This window comes from Monodelphis domestica, chromosome 3 (genome assembly GCF_027887165.1).
Source record: "Monodelphis domestica isolate mMonDom1 chromosome 3, mMonDom1.pri, whole genome shotgun sequence".
Lineage (NCBI taxonomy): Eukaryota > Metazoa > Chordata > Mammalia > Didelphimorphia > Didelphidae > Monodelphis > Monodelphis domestica.
Window position 1 is genome coordinate 262471459 of NC_077229.1, and position 9474 is coordinate 262480932.

General features: G+C 36.9%; 1 protein-coding gene and 1 long non-coding RNA gene across 3 annotated transcripts in view; one reads left to right on the plus strand and one right to left on the minus strand.

The window, feature by feature from the left end:
• LRRC30 (leucine rich repeat containing 30) overlaps positions 1 to 2802 on the minus strand; it is a 126395-nt gene extending 123593 nt beyond the window's left edge. Inside the window, exon 1 of one of the 2 annotated variants that reach the window (XM_007487698.3) lies at positions 2720 to 2802. The gene's annotated coding sequence lies outside the window, so the exon portion shown is untranslated. The remainder of the gene's footprint in view (positions 1 to 2719) is intronic. The other variant, XM_016431686.2, reaches the window with a different exon arrangement.
• On the plus strand, positions 1034 to 8984 carry LOC103101385 (uncharacterized). Its single transcript, XR_008917672.1, has 2 exons — positions 1034 to 2124; positions 8755 to 8984. It is a non-coding gene; the product is annotated as an uncharacterized LOC103101385 (long non-coding RNA).
• Positions 8985 to 9474: the final 490 nt, after the last annotated feature.

The window sequence follows — 9474 nt, forward strand, 5'->3', positions numbered from 1 at the left end:
ACCAACAGTGCCATATGGCTGCCACTACTAATTTTGACATGATGCTACAAGAACTGTAAGGTTTTAATATATAAAGATATTAAATGTTAAGATTTCTATCTGAAAATGGTATATTTTTTAAAACATTCTTTCTAACAGATGGCACAAGAGATCATAATTAGAATATCTTATTCAATGCCTTAGTTTATAAAAGGCACATTACAACATTATCATTATCAACAAATACAAATTGAAGTTTTTCTATGTAGAAGGTTCATGTTGTACTAGATTTGGGAAATGGGAGAAGACAGGGTTGTTTCTGACTGTGATGTAAGAGTTGACAAATTTAATTGATGACAAATATATAACTTGGGGGCACATTTATACTGACTTTCTAAACCCAAGAAATGCCTCTATGTGGCAATTCTGAGGGACTTATGAGAAAGAGCACTATCCACATCCAGAGAAAGAACTGTGGGAGTAGAAACGCAGACGAAAAACATGATTTATCACATGGGTAGATGGGGACATGATTGTGGATGTAGACTCTAAATGATCACCCTAGTGCAAATACTAATAATATGGAAATAGTTTTGATTGATAATGCATGTGAAACCCAGTTGAATTGCTCATTAGCTATGGGGTGGGAGAAAAAGGGGGAAAGGATTATGAATCATGAAACCATGGGAAAATATTCTAAATTAATGAAATAAATTTTTAAAAATAATTCTTCTGTGGGCATAAATATCTGTAATCATGTGTATATAGACAAATGCATGTTCAGGTGAATTAAAAATTAACTTATCTGTATTAAACAGATACCCATATTCCTTAAATAAACAAGTAACTTTGAGAATAACATTTTGAATTTATTGTATATTTTTTAGAGAAAGTCGCATGGAATAGAGATTTGCATTTCCACATATAACTTTTTTCTGTTTTGTACATAAAAGTGCTTTTTAAAATTATTAAATTATTAAATTTAAATATCATGTCTGTCACTTAAAAATCATTTGAGAGTAAGCCACTTCGACTCTTTGTACATCATTTTCCCCCTTTTTGATGACAATGGCAATGGGTGTGGCTAGAACTGGAACTAGTCAGTGACTCGATGCCAAGTGTCATAGGCAGCAATGCCAGTGATGGCACCTTAGGTTACAAGACCATATGGGTGTTTGTATATTGCTGTGTCCATGTGTACAATTCTTAGATGGAGCAGGATCTCAAGTTCAGCATTTTCTATGGTCTAGCAGTTTCACGTGGAGAAAAGGGGACACATAGCTCTGTGTCAGCAGCTTAAAGCCCTTCCAGCCTCTTGCTGATTTGAGGGCACTCACAGAAAGCCCAAGGCTTATTAAAAAAAACACAAATAAACCTTTCCAAAAGTGCCAGACCTGGCTTCATCCACAGACTAGTCACCACTCCTGCAATGAAGCAGCAGGGTGGCTGCCATGTAATAAGGCACAATAGATTCCTTGGTACTAGGGATCCTGAGCATCCTCTTGTCTGATTTTTTGGTTGTGTTCTTTGTAAATAACTAAGACCCGTTATCAGCACAGGCACAGATTAAAGACAGGCAAATACAGCCAGCCAGCTTGGAAAGTCTCATCTCTCAAAGTCATCTTCACAGTCAGAAGTGTCACCCATGGGGGAAGGAGATGGTAATGTAGTGACTGAACCAGGATTGAGCCCCAAACTTGGTGAATCTTCTCAGATCACAGAATCCAGGCAGTATAGAGAATTCTCCTTCTACTTCCCCTTACTTCATCCTCAGAATCTACTACTACACCCTCCTCTAAAAGATGCTTTGTAAGCAATAGCATTCACTAGTCATAAAAACATTTTCCTATTTGAGCTTTGTTTTTTCTTCTTATTCTGGGTTTCTTTAGTTATTGGTGTTATAACAGTAGTGTTTTCTGCTATTTCTCACATGCATATAGAATAGCAGGTGCATTGTGAGTTAAGTAGGCTTTGGTGAGCCAGCCAGGGTTTCTATGGTAAAATACATTTCAAGTTCAAAACAAAAAACTTAGAAACCGCCCATGCCATCTGCCATCTGGCTACTACCACTAAGCATAGCCTGTCTGAACTTCTGCTGATATGGATCCTCCACTTAGAAATACCTCTCTCTCCTCCCCATCCTGAGTAAGTTCACCCCCAGCATACCAGACACTGTACAGGAAGTCTTGCTATTCTTTGCTTTCAGTGAGTCTGAAATTTAAGCCAGCCCATCCTCCAACTAGTCTTCAAAGCTTTCATTTATAAATAATATCCCTTCTTTCTTCTTCATACCCTTTCTTGAAAACATACACACACATATAGATACACATACACATGCTTCTTTCTCTTTGCACAGAATCAGAGAACTTCAGTGTTAAAACAAACTTCATATTCTATTTAGTCTTTTAATTTCTGTTCCTCAACAAGAGTCCCGTCTACAATACCCCCAACAAATATTCATCTTTTGTTTAAAGGCCTTCTAACTAGCATCTAGCAATCAGTCAAATAATAAACATTTACTTAGCACCTGTTGGGTCCTAGGTATTGTCCTAGTAAAGAAACAATCTTTACTCTCAAAGAGTTTCCATAGTCTATAATAGAAAAACATGGTATAAATGGTCAGAAAACCCAGATTCTGGTGCTAGTTCCATCATCCCCTAGTTCTACACCATGAGAAATTTAGTAAAAGCAATTTCTATGAACTTCAGTTTCTTCAGTAAGATGAGGAAAAAAAAAATACCTGTCTCAAAGGGTTGTTATAATACGCAAGTGAATTCTATCAGGTGTTTCTGCAATGAAGTTTCTACAATGCTTATGGAGAAATGGAGGGGCTCCCAAAAGTCTTTATAAGGACAGAGGAGATTGTTATGACATAAAGAAGTGACAAGATCTTTGTGGGGATTTACAGATTTCAAGGTTTCCTTTCTTTTTTCTTTGTCCTTGAGAGATAATCTTGTCAGCCAGTTGAAGGCAAACCCAGCTACCTCCCAAAAAAACCAAACCAGCAGTTGAAAATGTGGCAGAAAGTGGCAGAATGGCAGAAAGATTTGGGAGTTGGATTCCTGGGTGGGTGACAGTAGAGCCTTGCTCCTTTTATCTGTGGTAATCCGGACTTTTGCTGAGGCAAATACAGGTAGACAATCCAGGTCCAGACATTTAGAATTTAAAACCAGACAGCTAGATAATTAGCACCAACTTGTCAAAGAGAGAATAGACCAGTGGTTGAGAACTAGCAGTTTTTGAAAACTCAGTTGATTGGAGAGGTGAGGAAAGAGTTTTTCCTCTCCCTCAAGTTTCCCCTGATTTCTATTAGTAACAGTCCAGACCAAGATCTTTGTCATGGACAATGATCTACATACTTTTCTATCCTTACTGGCTTTTCATGACTTTGGGGAATTTTTTGATTAGGAACTTGCTGGAAATGATTAGGCCAATGGTTCAGGCAGGAATGTTTGCTCTATTTTTTCTTCTCATTCATTTCAATGCTTAATAAATTATGTTGTCATTATAAATTAAGTGACTGTGCTCCATGAAGAAAATTATTCAGATAGAGGATATTCTAAATGAGGGATGGAAGCAAGTCATAAGTTTGATGTTCACATTTTTGAGAAATACTTAATTTTTATTCCCTAGTATAAATTTAGAAGGGAACAAATACCACCAAGAAAAAGTTTAGAGACATGTGGAAATGGGAAAGAGGGCAGCCTGAACAACTATTGGTGGTCAGTGGGAGTACTGCATATTCATCGGGCAAGCTATTTCAAATGGACCTTGGAATAATTCTAATAAAAATGCTCTTTTGGGGGGAATGAGCTTAATTCCACCTTAGAGATAACTTAAAGATTATTCTCCTTCTTGGATAATTAATATACTGATGCACTGCTTTTCTGTAGGTTTTAAGAAACTAATACATTAGCTGGTGCTTAACTATTATGGCTTCTGCTATGTATCTGCTAGGAATAGGAAACTTGGCACTTTGAAGGAGTTCTATTTAGAACTAATGCCCAAAAGAAGCTGAGAAAGTTAATACTCATGGGAATGAAGGAGGAAGGCAACACTGAGATGTAGTCATAGTTCTATTAGTCCAAGAAAAGGATGCAGTGGGGATTAGCAGATATAGAAACAGAGATTAGACTAGTCAAAATCAACACACCAGAAGTAAAATACATCATGTCAGTAAGCAGATCTATCATTTATAAGTTTATAAACAATAAAGCCTTTCAATTGATCTTGGTAATGGTGCAAAAAAATATTATCTCTTCCCCTTTAAAAATGATGATATGCACAAGGATCGATGGGGTTATGATTGAGGATATAGATTCTAAATAATCACCCTTGTGCAAATATTAATTTTATGGAAATGGGGCTTGATCAATGACACATGTAAAACCCAGAGGAATTGTGCATCAGTTACAGGAAGGGGTTTGGGGGAGGGCAGGGAAAGAACATGAATTTTGAAACCATTGAAAAATATTCTAAATTAATTAATTAAATAAAATTTTAAAAAATAAATAAAGAAAAATGATGATATGAGGGCAGCTGGGTAGGTCAGTGGATGGGGAGCCAGGTCCAGAGATGGGAATTCATAGGTTCAAATCTGGCCTCAGACATTTCCTGGTTGTATGACCCTGGGCAAGTTACTTAACTCCCATTACTTAGCCCTTACCACTCTTATACACAGCACTTATTCTAAGGGAGAAGGTAAGAGGTTTTTTGTTTGTTTTTTTTTTAATAAAAATGTTATGTCAGTTGACCATAAAATTTAAATAATCCTTATCTGGGAAGTGCTTAGGAATTGACATTGATCTTTGATAACAATGATGCTCTATGCAAATATAACCCATAGTCCTAGAACAAAAAAGTCTGGAATTACAGGAAGGAGGAGAAACAAAGCTCAGGGTCACTGCTGCTCACCCTGCTAGAACCACAAAGACCACCATTATTAGCACAAAACCCTAAGCTATTTCTCTATTTCCCAGATTCCCAAAGCTTTTGGATTTGGGGTTTTAAAAATCAGTTTAAATCAATCAATCATGATTTGATATTTCCATGATTACCATGTAGGCCAGATATGATTGACTTCCAAATGTATCAGGCATGGAAATTCAGGCTTTGAATATGTTTTAGTAATAAGTTCTCCAAATTGTATTAAGGGTTTTATACATAAAATTGTATTGATGACTATAAAGAAAGTAAAATTATTTTCCCATTTTAAAGTGTGTCTGATCATTTAAAAAGGCAGACGAGTTCATTTTGCATTCATTCATGAATTTTTAAAAAAGATTCTCATTTCAGGTTTAAGTAAAGATAGAAATAGCAAGTGGTATATATAAAAATTGAAATTCTCTGAGGCTTCAGCTTGGAAAAACCAGATTTAAGAGATTATGCTAAATTGTATTAAGTCTTATTATGAGTGAATTTTTGCAGTTATCTAGGAGCCTTTATAAGTGATTTAGAATCCGAGAAGAAGAAACCTCTTCACAACTGCCCTGAGAATTAAGCCCAATTCCAGAATGTTCAAAAGAGGATATCCAGAGACCAGATAACTACATGAGATGTCTGGGACTCAAAATGTGCTGATTACATGGATTTTAGGAATGGGCTACTAGGATACAAGGAGACTTGATATTAGTTAATATCAATGATTATTGTATTATGATGGCCTTTTGTTTCATGTTATTTATGTTTAAGTTTTCTTAGTTATCTTGATAACATATAAATCTCCCTCCTCAAAATTAGTTCGCTGTGAGCCTTCTAAGTACTTTGATTTATAACCTGACTTATTTAATTCTGATTGTTTATTTGAAAAAATATAGGTTTGGTCAAAGATAAAGAACCATGGGGTGAGTGGGTTGCCCATATTCCCATGAATCACAAAAGAGAAATAGAGGGGATTAGAAAAGCAAGTGATTAATTGTGGAAATTGGGTGAACCACACTGACTTTTTATCTTATGACTCAATTTTGGAGCTAGGTGAGTTCCCTTTCTATTCAATGATGGGTTTAGTCTAACTTCAGTTCTGTGAGAAAATTTTTTCCAGTTGTGGGATTTGAAGAAAAAAAAAACAACCTTATCACATTGTTTGAACCTATCTATTGCTTAGAGATCCTTATTTTGTGACCTTGATTATGTGAATGAGAAACCTGGTCAGCTGCAAAGATTGATGCAAGGATTTTTCTCACAATTGTACACCTCAAACAACACATAAGTCTTATCTGAAAACTGGCTCTGTACTGATTAATCAGTTTAATCAATAATCAATATTTTATCAATATTTAATCAATAATCTTTGATGGTTTACAGACACTTAGGGGATAGTGGAACATCTCTTTTCTGATTTCAAGGAATTGCCAATGTTCAATCTTTTCCTTTTGCTTGGGAAAGTTCCATATCTTTCTTCCAATTAAAAATCAGATTACTTAATTTTGTATCCTGGATAATTGTTTTCCTTTAATTAATTGGTCTTATTTCATTATATTTTTTTAATGTATAAAAATCTATCTCCCTTTGTATCTGGAGTCCGGCCAAGGAAGGGGCTTGGTCTCAATTTGTTAAGCAATTGCCATATATTGCTTAATAGGTTGAAATGGTAAGAAACTTTAACCCAATTTCCTCAGTCATTTCACCTTTCACCCTACCACAAGGCCTAGAGCTGAAGGGCAACAGGGGAAATGACAGTCTTCCTTTTCTTTTTCTTTTTTTCAATCCCTGCCTTCCATCTTTAAATCAATACTGTGTATTGGTTCTAAGGCAGAAGAGTGATAAGGGCTAGGCAATGGGAGTCAAGTGACTTGCCCAGGGTCACACAGCTGGGAAGTGTCTGAAGCAAGGTTTGAACTCAGGACCTCCTGTCTCTGTGCCTGGCTCTCAATCAAGCTGCCCCCCTTCCTTTTCAAACACAATAGTTCCATTTTTTATTTTATTAAGTTATTTGTGCTTGATCCCTGTTCAAATGAAGGATTAACTACTTTCCTTGAAAGATAAAGCACCCAGTAAAATGTGAATTCTAAGTTGGAAACTGTTAATGAATTAAAGCATTCATCTAAGATGATTTGGGTCACATCTACAAATTATAGCATTACAATATCCATCTACAAACATGCTTTCTGACCTGCCTGCTTGCTTGGATTCTTTGGAAATGGTTGTGTCTGCAGAGACAATTTTACTCTCTGGGGATTTAAAGCTTTCAATTCTTAATCTAGTCGCCCATTTCTTTTGGTCTCTCTGACCTTTCATAGCTGAGTAGTCTGTTGCTGACGGCTTTTTTTGTTGTTGTTTTATGGTGTAGTTTGTTCTGTAAGGATACATTCTGTGTGGTGTATGGAGACTATATGGTAATGGCCCTCGTGTACAATCCTGTGAATAATAAAGTCATTGCAGGTTAATTGAGAAATTTAGAAAAGTCTTTCGTAGACAACTCTGTGCCCTGAGAGGAAAGGTTATAATTAAGATGAAATCAGTGTCAGTATGATCATTCAGAATGCCAACTCTTCAGTAAAAACAAAACCACTTTGAAATTCAATGTAGGCTAGAGGGAAATTTTCATAGTTGGAATAACACTGAAAAGTTCCAATTCTCTAGGCCTTAAATAGAAAATCCTTGTTGTACATATACATAAATAGTCATTTAGCCTAGAAGCTGTTTCTCTCTCTCTCTCTCTCTCTCTCTCTCTCTCTCTCTCTCTCTCTCTCTCTCTCTCTCTCTCTCTCTCTCTCTCTCTCTCTCTCTCTCTCTCTCTCTCTCTCTCTCTCTCTCTCTCTCTCTCTTCTCTCTCTCTCTCTCTTTCTTCTCTCTCTCTCTCTTCTCTCTTTCTCTGTTTCTGTTTCTGTCTCTGTCTCCATCTCTGTCTGTCTCTCTCTCTCTCTTTCTCTCTCTCTCCCTCCCTCCCCCCTGTCCTTCCCCTTCATTCTTATTTCACTGCCTTCTGGACTATAGGAAGGAATCTAAGCCCCTAGAAAGGCTTCAGTTATGCCAGTTCCTGACCTTGGGCTGCCTCTACTGCTTAATGCTTTTTCCTTTTTTCTTGGGATGCTCACTTCAGTTCTTGTTCAGTTTACTCTTGGAGTTCCTCTATCTCCTCCACAGCTACCTTCCTATCCTGGAGATACTTCCTCTCTGCCCCAATGATCTCATGGGTAATGTTTTAACAAACAACTACTTCATAAGGGTCTCCAGCAAGCTAATTTCATTCATTCTCCAAATGTCTCCTCTTTATTGACAGCTATCTTGCTTCTATATTTTGCCATTCCTCATGCTCCCTTCCCCTGCCACTTTTCGGATCTCATTCCTATGTAAGTTCCTTGATGGCAGGACACTTGTATGGAATGCTTAACATAGTATGTGGCACATAATAAGACTTTAATTTGTCTATCACCTATTTTTCCACTTAAATATCTAATCAATAATTTATGGCATGTTTATTAGATAGCCTCAAATTGCTAAGTTAAGAATCTACCTGATTCTTAAATTGAAGAATTTATCTCACAATAATGCTCCATAGTGCCTACAATCTGAATCTCTTCTCTTTTTTTGGCCATTCAGGATTTATCATGCTCAGAACAAAAAGTTTACTTTAAAAATTTTTTTTAAATACTGCAATGTTAAGAAAATATCAAGCAACGATCAGCATAAAACCCATTAAATATCATCACTATCCTGGATCACTCTCCCCACATCTCCCAGTTCCTAGTCCTCAAGTAAGTAGGGCTTTAAGCCCTGTGTCTCTGAGGCAATGGTCATTCTAGTCCATAATCTCTATATTATCTTTTCCTCTAGCCACAGGCAGAACATAAGACTTGCCAGTGTGACAAACCCAGAAGGCATCGATTTCTTATATTTGTGTACTGATATTTCATCATTAGACAGATAAATATCCTTTGGGTCCTCCAGCCACAGAAGCTCCCACAAAGGATGAGGTCTAATGTGAGTCATGGCCACACCAAGTCCTCAAGTCTGACCTGCACAGGAATGGAGAAAGTATCAATAAATACATCTCTACAGCAAGATGGGATGTGACTCACAAGGCACCTTTATTCTTTATTTTTTTCTCTGATTTCCAGCCTCTCTTGTTAATCAGACTCATCCTTGGTGCTTCTCCCTCCTCTGTTCTCTACCCTGTGTTTACACCAGCTAGCTACCCCATAATGTAACTCCTGGGCATGGAAATTAAGCCAGAACCATCTAATGGCAGCTGCTGAAAAACCCAGCCTAGTTGAGTCTATACCCAAATGGGGTTTATTTGTTTCAATCATGTCTGATTATTTGTGATTTGGGGGTTTTCTTGACAATGATTTTGAAGTGATTTGTCATTTCTTTCTCTAGCTCATTTACAGATGAGAAAACTGAGGCAAACAGGATTAAGTGATTTGCCCAGGGTCACATAGCTAATAAGTGTCTGAGATCAGATTTGAACTCAAGAAATAGAGTTTTCCTGCTTGATCACATGGGTTGATGGTGATATGACTGGGGGATGTAGACTCTAAACGAGCACCCTGG